Source organism: Labrus mixtus, unplaced genomic scaffold, assembly GCF_963584025.1.
Source record: "Labrus mixtus unplaced genomic scaffold, fLabMix1.1 SCAFFOLD_30, whole genome shotgun sequence".
Classification (NCBI taxonomy): Eukaryota; Metazoa; Chordata; class Actinopteri; order Labriformes; family Labridae; genus Labrus; species Labrus mixtus.
In genome coordinates, this window is record NW_026870100.1 from 688,395 (window position 1) to 695,000 (window position 6,606).

General features: G+C 43.6%; 14 non-coding genes and 11 pseudogenes across 14 annotated transcripts in view; all 25 read right to left on the reverse strand.

Annotated features, from left to right (window-relative positions):
* Window positions 1–71: 71 nt before the first annotated feature.
* LOC132961339 (5S ribosomal RNA) lies at window positions 72–190 on the reverse strand. The gene has a single exon (XR_009667705.1). It is a non-coding gene; the product is annotated as a 5S ribosomal RNA (ribosomal RNA).
* A 122-nt stretch (window positions 191–312) lies between these two features.
* LOC132960823 (5S ribosomal RNA) lies at window positions 313–431 on the reverse strand (annotated as a pseudogene).
* A 354-nt stretch (window positions 432–785) lies between these two features.
* Window positions 786–904, reverse strand: LOC132961372 (5S ribosomal RNA). Its single transcript, XR_009667737.1, has one exon. It is a non-coding gene; the product is annotated as a 5S ribosomal RNA (ribosomal RNA).
* A 123-nt stretch (window positions 905–1,027) lies between these two features.
* On the reverse strand, window positions 1,028–1,136 carry LOC132961080 (5S ribosomal RNA; annotated as a pseudogene).
* A 122-nt stretch (window positions 1,137–1,258) lies between these two features.
* LOC132960908 (5S ribosomal RNA) lies at window positions 1,259–1,378 on the reverse strand (annotated as a pseudogene).
* Window positions 1,379–1,500: 122 nt separating this feature from the next.
* Window positions 1,501–1,620, reverse strand: LOC132960960 (5S ribosomal RNA; annotated as a pseudogene).
* A 122-nt stretch (window positions 1,621–1,742) lies between these two features.
* Window positions 1,743–1,861, reverse strand: LOC132961419 (5S ribosomal RNA). The gene has a single exon (XR_009667782.1). It is a non-coding gene; the product is annotated as a 5S ribosomal RNA (ribosomal RNA).
* A 121-nt stretch (window positions 1,862–1,982) lies between these two features.
* LOC132960698 (5S ribosomal RNA) lies at window positions 1,983–2,101 on the reverse strand (annotated as a pseudogene).
* A 122-nt stretch (window positions 2,102–2,223) lies between these two features.
* LOC132961296 (5S ribosomal RNA) lies at window positions 2,224–2,342 on the reverse strand. Its single transcript, XR_009667664.1, has one exon. It is a non-coding gene; the product is annotated as a 5S ribosomal RNA (ribosomal RNA).
* Window positions 2,343–2,463: 121 nt separating this feature from the next.
* On the reverse strand, window positions 2,464–2,582 carry LOC132961428 (5S ribosomal RNA). The gene has a single exon (XR_009667791.1). It is a non-coding gene; the product is annotated as a 5S ribosomal RNA (ribosomal RNA).
* A 121-nt stretch (window positions 2,583–2,703) lies between these two features.
* LOC132961562 (5S ribosomal RNA) lies at window positions 2,704–2,822 on the reverse strand. The gene has a single exon (XR_009667918.1). It is a non-coding gene; the product is annotated as a 5S ribosomal RNA (ribosomal RNA).
* A 122-nt stretch (window positions 2,823–2,944) lies between these two features.
* Window positions 2,945–3,063, reverse strand: LOC132960766 (5S ribosomal RNA). The gene has a single exon (XR_009667455.1). It is a non-coding gene; the product is annotated as a 5S ribosomal RNA (ribosomal RNA).
* A 122-nt stretch (window positions 3,064–3,185) lies between these two features.
* LOC132961551 (5S ribosomal RNA) lies at window positions 3,186–3,294 on the reverse strand (annotated as a pseudogene).
* Window positions 3,295–3,416: 122 nt separating this feature from the next.
* On the reverse strand, window positions 3,417–3,525 carry LOC132960877 (5S ribosomal RNA; annotated as a pseudogene).
* Window positions 3,526–3,648: 123 nt separating this feature from the next.
* LOC132961333 (5S ribosomal RNA) lies at window positions 3,649–3,767 on the reverse strand. Its single transcript, XR_009667699.1, has one exon. It is a non-coding gene; the product is annotated as a 5S ribosomal RNA (ribosomal RNA).
* Window positions 3,768–3,890: 123 nt separating this feature from the next.
* Window positions 3,891–4,009, reverse strand: LOC132961341 (5S ribosomal RNA). Its single transcript, XR_009667706.1, has one exon. It is a non-coding gene; the product is annotated as a 5S ribosomal RNA (ribosomal RNA).
* Window positions 4,010–4,131: 122 nt separating this feature from the next.
* On the reverse strand, window positions 4,132–4,250 carry LOC132960825 (5S ribosomal RNA; annotated as a pseudogene).
* Window positions 4,251–4,604: 354 nt separating this feature from the next.
* Window positions 4,605–4,723, reverse strand: LOC132961434 (5S ribosomal RNA). Its single transcript, XR_009667797.1, has one exon. It is a non-coding gene; the product is annotated as a 5S ribosomal RNA (ribosomal RNA).
* Window positions 4,724–4,846: 123 nt separating this feature from the next.
* Window positions 4,847–4,955, reverse strand: LOC132961082 (5S ribosomal RNA; annotated as a pseudogene).
* A 122-nt stretch (window positions 4,956–5,077) lies between these two features.
* LOC132960909 (5S ribosomal RNA) lies at window positions 5,078–5,197 on the reverse strand (annotated as a pseudogene).
* A 122-nt stretch (window positions 5,198–5,319) lies between these two features.
* Window positions 5,320–5,439, reverse strand: LOC132960910 (5S ribosomal RNA; annotated as a pseudogene).
* A 354-nt stretch (window positions 5,440–5,793) lies between these two features.
* Window positions 5,794–5,912, reverse strand: LOC132960732 (5S ribosomal RNA). The gene has a single exon (XR_009667452.1). It is a non-coding gene; the product is annotated as a 5S ribosomal RNA (ribosomal RNA).
* A 122-nt stretch (window positions 5,913–6,034) lies between these two features.
* LOC132961485 (5S ribosomal RNA) lies at window positions 6,035–6,153 on the reverse strand. Its single transcript, XR_009667847.1, has one exon. It is a non-coding gene; the product is annotated as a 5S ribosomal RNA (ribosomal RNA).
* Window positions 6,154–6,274: 121 nt separating this feature from the next.
* Window positions 6,275–6,393, reverse strand: LOC132961137 (5S ribosomal RNA). Its single transcript, XR_009667516.1, has one exon. It is a non-coding gene; the product is annotated as a 5S ribosomal RNA (ribosomal RNA).
* Window positions 6,394–6,515: 122 nt separating this feature from the next.
* The window catches only part of LOC132961421 (5S ribosomal RNA), a 119-nt gene continuing 28 nt past the window's right edge, over window positions 6,516–6,606 (reverse strand). Inside the window, exon 1 of the ribosomal RNA XR_009667784.1 lies at window positions 6,516–6,606. This exon is cut by the window's right edge and continues 28 nt beyond it. This is a non-coding gene — a ribosomal RNA (5S ribosomal RNA).

Here is a 6,606-nt window from a genome sequence, read left to right on the forward strand (position 1 = left end):
GCTGAATTTTTGGACATGTGAATATGTCTCTCTATGATAAAAAAAAAAACATATGATAAAAAAAATGAAAAAGCTTACAGCACCTGGTATTCCGAGGCGGTCTCCCATCCAAGTACTAACCAGGCCCGACCCTGCTTAGCTTCCGAGATCTGACGAGATCTGGCGTGTTCAGGGTGGTATGGCTGTAAGCCATTATTGTGTGCAGTAAGGGGCCTTTTAAAGATGTCATGCCCTTGATCCTGGCTGAATTTTTGGACATGTGAATATGTCTCTCTATGATAAAAAAAAAACATATGATCAAAAAAATGAAAAAGCTTACAGCACCTGGAATTCCCAGGCGGTCTCCAATCGAAGTACTAAGCAGGCCCGACCCTGCTTAGCTTCCGAGATTGGATGATATGGGGCGTGTTCAGGGAGGTATGGCCGTAAGCCATTATTGTGTGCAGACAGGGGCCTTTTAAAGATCTCATGCCCTTCATTCTGGCTGAATTTTTGGACATGTGAATATGTCTCTATATGATAAAAAAAGAACATATGATCAAAAAAAATGAAAAAGCTTACAGCACCTGGTATTCCCAGGCGGTCTCCCATCCAAGTACTAACCAGGCCAGACGCTGCTTAGCTTCTGAGATCGGACAAGTTCAGGGTGGTATGTCCTTAAGCCATTATTGTGTGCAGAAAGGGGCCTTTTAAAGATGTCATGCCCTTGATTCTGGCTGAATTTTTGGACATGTGAATATGTCTCTCTATGATAAAAAAAAAACATATGATCAAAAAAATGAAAAAGCTTACAGCACCTGGTATTCCCAGGCGGTCTCCCATCCAAGTACTAACCAGGCCTTACCCTGCTTAGCTTCTGAGATCGAACGAGATCGGGCGTGTTCAGGGTGGTATGGCCGTAAGCCATTATTGTCTGCAGACAGGGGCCTTTTAAAGATGTCATGCCCTTGATTCTGGCTGAATTTTTGGACATGTGAATATGTCTCTCTATGATAAAAAAAAAACATATGATCAAAAAAATAAAAAAAGCTTACAGCGTCTGGTATTCCCAGGCGTTCTCCCATCCAAGTACTAACCAGGCCCGACCCTGCTTAGCTTCCAAGATCGGACGAGTTCAGGGTGGTTTGGCCGTAAGCCATTATTGTGTGCAGAAAGGGGCCTTTTAAAGATGTCATGCCCTTGATTCTGGCTGAATTTTTGGACATGTGAATATGTCTCTATATGATAAAAAAAATACATTTGATCAAAAAAATGAAACAGCTTACAGCATTTGATATTCCACAGGCGGTCTCCCATCCAAGTACTAACGATGCCCGACCCTGCATAGCTTCCGAGATCGGACGAGATCGGGCGTGTTCAGGGTGGTATGGCCGTAAGCCATTATTGTGTGCAGAAAGGGGCCTTTTAAAGATGTCATGCCCTTGATTCTGGCTGAATTTTTGGACTTGTGAATATGTCTCTCTATGATAAAAAAAAAACAAATGATCAAAAAAATGAAACAGCTTACAGCATTTGATATTCCACAGGCGGTCTCCCATCCAAGTACTAACGATGCCCGACCCTGCATAGCTTCCGAGATCGGACGAGATCGGGCTTGTTCAGGGTGGTATGGCCGTAAGCCATTATTGTGTGCAGAAAGGGGCCTTTTAAAGATGTCATGCCCTTGATTCTGGCTGAATTTTTGGACATGTGAATATGTCTCTATATGATAAAAAAAAACATATGATCAAACAAAATGAAAAAGCTTACAGCACCTGGTATTCCCAGGCGGTCTCCCATCCAAGTACTAACCAGGCCCGACCCTGCATAGCTTCCGAGATCGGACGAGATTGGGCGTGTTCAGGGTGGTATGGCCGTAAGCCATTATTGTGTGCAGAAAGGGGCCATTTAAAGATGTCATGCCCTTGATTCTGGCTAAATTTTTGGACATGTGAATATGTCTCTATATGATAAAAAAAAACATATGATCAAAAAAATGAAAAAGCTTACAGCGTCTGGTATTCCCAGGCGGTCTCCCATCCAAGTACTAACCAGGCACGACCCTACTTAGTTTCCGAGATCGGACGAGATCGGGCGTGTTAAGGGTGGTATGGCCGTAAGCCGTTATTGTGTGCAGAAAGGGGCCTTTTAAAGATGTCATGCCCTTGATTCTGGCTGAATTTTTGGACATGTGAATATGTCTCTATATGATAAAAAAAAAACATATGATCAAAAAAATGAAAAAGCTTACAGCACCTGGTATTCCCAGGCGGTCTCCCATCCAAGTACTAACCAGGCCCTACCCTGCTTAGCTTCCGAGATCGGACAAGATCAGGCGTGTTCAGGGTGGTATGGCCATAAGCCATTATTGTGTGCAGACAGGGGCCTTTTAAAGATGTCATGCCCTTGATTCTGGCTGAATTTTTGGACATGTGAATATGTCTCTATATGATAAAAAAAAACATATGATCAAAAAAATGAAAACGCTTACAGCACCTGGTATTCCCAGGTGGTCTCCCATCCAAGTACTAACCAGGCCCGACTCTGCTTTGCATCCGAGATCGGACGAGATCGGGCGTGTTCAGGGTGGTATGGCCGTAAGCCATTATTGTGTGCAGACAGGGGCCTTTTAAAGATGTCATGCCCTTGATTCTGGCTGAATTTGTGGACATGTGAATATGTCTCTCTATGATAAAAAAAACATATGATCAAAAAAATAAAAAAAGCTTACAGCATCTGGTATTCCCAGGCGGTCTCCCATTCAAGTACTAACCAGGCCCGACCCTGCTTAGCTTCCGAGATGGGACGAGATCGGGCGTGTTAAGGGTGGTATGGCCGTAAGCCATTATTGTGTGCAGACAGGGGCCTTTTAAAGATGTTATGCCCTTGATTCTGGCTGAATTTTTGGACATGTGAATATGTCTCTATATGATAAAAAAAAAACATATGATCAAAAAAATGAAAAAGCTTACAGCACCTGGTATTCCCAGGCGGTCTCCCATCCAAGTACTAACCAGGCCCGACCCTGCTTAGCTTCCGAGATCGGACGAGATCAGGCGTGTTCAGGGTGGTATGGCCGTAAGCTGTTATTGTGTGCAGACAGGGGCCTTTTAAAGATCTCATGCCCTTGATTCTGGCTGAATTTTTGGACATCTGAATATGTCTCTATATGATAAAAAAAAAATATATGATCAAAAAAATGAAAAAGCTTACAGCACCTGGTATTCCCAGGCGGTCTCCCATCCAAGTACTAACCAGGCCCGACCCTGCTTAGCTTCCGAGATCGGGCGTGTTCAGGGTGGTATGGCCGTAAGCCATTATTGTGTGCAGAAAGGGGCCTTTTAAAGATGTCATGCCCTTGATTCTGGCTGAATTTTTGGACATGTGAATATTTCTCTATATGATAAAAAAAAAACATGTGATCAAAAAAATGAAAAAGCTTAAAGCACCTGGTGTTCCCAAGCGGTCTCCCATCCAAGTACTAACCAGGCCCGACCCTGCTTAGCTTCCGAGATCGGACGAGTTCAGGGTGGTATGGCTGTAAGCCATTATTGTGTGCAGAAAGGGGCCTTTTAAAGATGTCATCCCATTGATTCTGGCTGAATTTTTGGACATGTGAATATGTCTCTATATGATAAAAAAAAAAACATATGATCAAAAAAATGAAAAAGCTTACAGCACCTGGAATTCCCAGGCGGTCTCCCATCGAAGTACTAACCAGGCCCGACCCTGCTTAGCTTCCGAGATTGGATGAGATCGGGCGTGTTCAGGGTGGTATGGCCGTAAGTCATTATTGTGTGCAGACAGGGGCCTTTTAAAGATGTCATGCCCTTGATTCTGGCTGAATTTTTGGACATGTGAATATGTCTCTCTATGATAAAAAAAAAAACATATGATCAAAAAAATGAAAAAGCTTACAGCACCTGGTATTCCGAGGCGGTCTCCCATCCAAGTACTAACCAGGCCCGACCCTGCTTAGCTTCCGAGATCTGACGAGATCTGGCGTGTTCAGGGTGGTATGGCTGTAAGCCATTATTGTGTGCAGTAAGGGGCCTTTTAAAGATGTCATGCCCTTGATCCTGGCTGAATTTTTGGACATGTGAATATGTCTCTCTATGATAAAAAAAAAACATATGATCAAAAAAATGAAAAAGCTTACAGCACCTGGAATTCCCAGGCGGTCTCCAATCGAAGTACTAAGCAGGCCCGACCCTGCTTAGCTTCCGAGATTGGATGATATGGGGCGTGTTCAGGGAGGTATGGCCGTAAGCCATTATTGTGTGCAGACAGGGGCCTTTTAAAGATCTCATGCCCTTCATTCTGGCTGAATTTTTGGACATGTGAATATGTCTCTATATGATAAAAAAAGAACATATGATCAAAAAAAATGAAAAAGCTTACAGCACCTGGTATTCCCAGGCGGTCTCCCATCCAAGTACTAACCAGGCCAGACGCTGCTTAGCTTCTGAGATCGGACAAGTTCAGGGTGGTATGTCCTTAAGCCATTATTGTGTGCAGAAAGGGGCCTTTTAAAGATGTCATGCCCTTGATTCTGGCTGAATTTTTGGACATGTGAATATGTCTCTATATGATAAAAAAAAAACATATGATCAAAAAAATGAAAAAGCTTACAGCACCTGGTATTCCCAGGCGGTCTCCCATCCAAGTACTAACCAGGCCTTACCCTGCTTAGCTTCTGAGATCGAACGAGATCGGGCGTGTTCAGAGTGGTATGGCCGTAAGCCATTATTGTCTGCAGACAGGGGCCTTTTAAAGATGTCATGCCCTTGATTCTGGCTGAATTTTTGGACATGTGAATATGTCTCTCTATGATAAAAAAAAAACATATGATCAAAAAAATAAAAAAAGCTTACAGCGTCTGGTATTCCCAGGCGTTCTCCCATCCAAGTACTAACCAGGCCCGACCCTGCTTAGCTTCCAAGATCGGACGAGTTCAGGGTGGTTTGGCCGTAAGCCATTATTGTGTGCAGAAAGGGGCCTTTTAAAGATGTCATGCCCTTGATTCTGGCTGAATTTTTGGACATGTGAATATGTCTCTATATGATAAAAAAAATACATTTGATCAAAAAAATGAAACAGCTTACAGCATTTGATATTCCACAGGCGGTCTCCCATCCAAGTACTAACGATGCCCGACCCTGCATAGCTTCCGAGATCGGACGAGATCGGGCGTGTTCAGGGTGGTATGGCCGTAAGCCATTATTGTGTGCAGAAAGGGGCCTTTTAAAGATGTCATGCCCTTGATTCTGGCTGAATTTTTGGACTTGTGAATATGTCTCTCTATGATAAAAAAAAAACAAATGATCAAAAAAATGAAACAGCTTACAGCATTTGATATTCCACAGGCGGTCTCCCATCCAAGTACTAACGATGCCCGACCCTGCATAGCTTCCGAGATCGGACGAGATCGGGCGTGTTCAGGGTGGTATGGCCGTAAGCCATTATTGTGTGCAGAAAGGGGCCTTTTAAAGATGTCATGCCCTTGATTCTGGCTGAATTTTTGGACTTGTGAATATGTCTCTCTATGATAAAAAAAAAACGAATGATCAAAAAAATGAAACAGCTTACAGCATCTGGTATTCCACAGGCGGTCTCCCATCCAAGTACTAACCAGGCACGACCCTGCTTAGTTTCCGAGATCGGACGAGTTCAGGGTGGTATGACCGTAAGCCATCATTGTGTGCAGAAAGGGGCCTTTTAAAGATGTCATGCCCTTGATTCTGGCTGAATTTTTGGACATGTGAATATGTCTCTATATGATAAAAAAAAAACACATGATCAAAAAAATGAAAAAGCTTACAGCACCTGGTATTCCCAGGCGGTCTCCCATCCAAGTACTAACCAGGCCCGACCCTGCTTAGCTTCCGAGATCGGACGAGATCGAGCGTGTTCAGGGTGGTATGGCCGTAAGCCATTATTGTATGCAGAAAGGGGCCTTTTAAAGATGTCATGCCCTTGATTCTGGCTGAATTTTTGGACATGTGAATATGTCTCTATATGATAAAAAAAAAACATATGATCAAAAAAATGAAAAAACTTACAGCACCTGGTATTCCCAGGCTGTCTCCCATCCAAGTACTAACCAGGCCCTACCCTGCTTTGCTTCCGAGATCGGACGAGATCAGGCGTGTTCAGGGTGGTATGGCCGTAAGCCATTATTGTGTGCAGAGAGGGGCCTTTTAAAGATGTCATGCCCTTGATTCTGGCTGAATTTTTGGACATGTGAATATGTCTCTATATGATAAAAAAAACATATGATCAAAAAAAATGGAAGAGCTTACAGCACCTGGTATTCCCAGGCGGTCTCCCATCCAAGTACTAACCAGGCCCGACCCTGCTTAGCTTCCGAGATCGGACGAGATCGGGCTTGTTCAGGGTGGTATGGCCGTAAGCCATTATTGTGTGCAGAAAGGGGCCTTTTAAAGATGTCATGCCCTTGATTCTGGCTGAATTTTTGGACATGTGAATATGTCTCTATATGATAAAAAAAAACATATGATCAAACAAAATGAAAAAGCTTACAGCACCTGGTATTCCCAGGCGGTCTCCCATCCAAGTACTAACCAGGCCCGACCCTGCATAGCTTCCGAGATCGGACGAGATTGG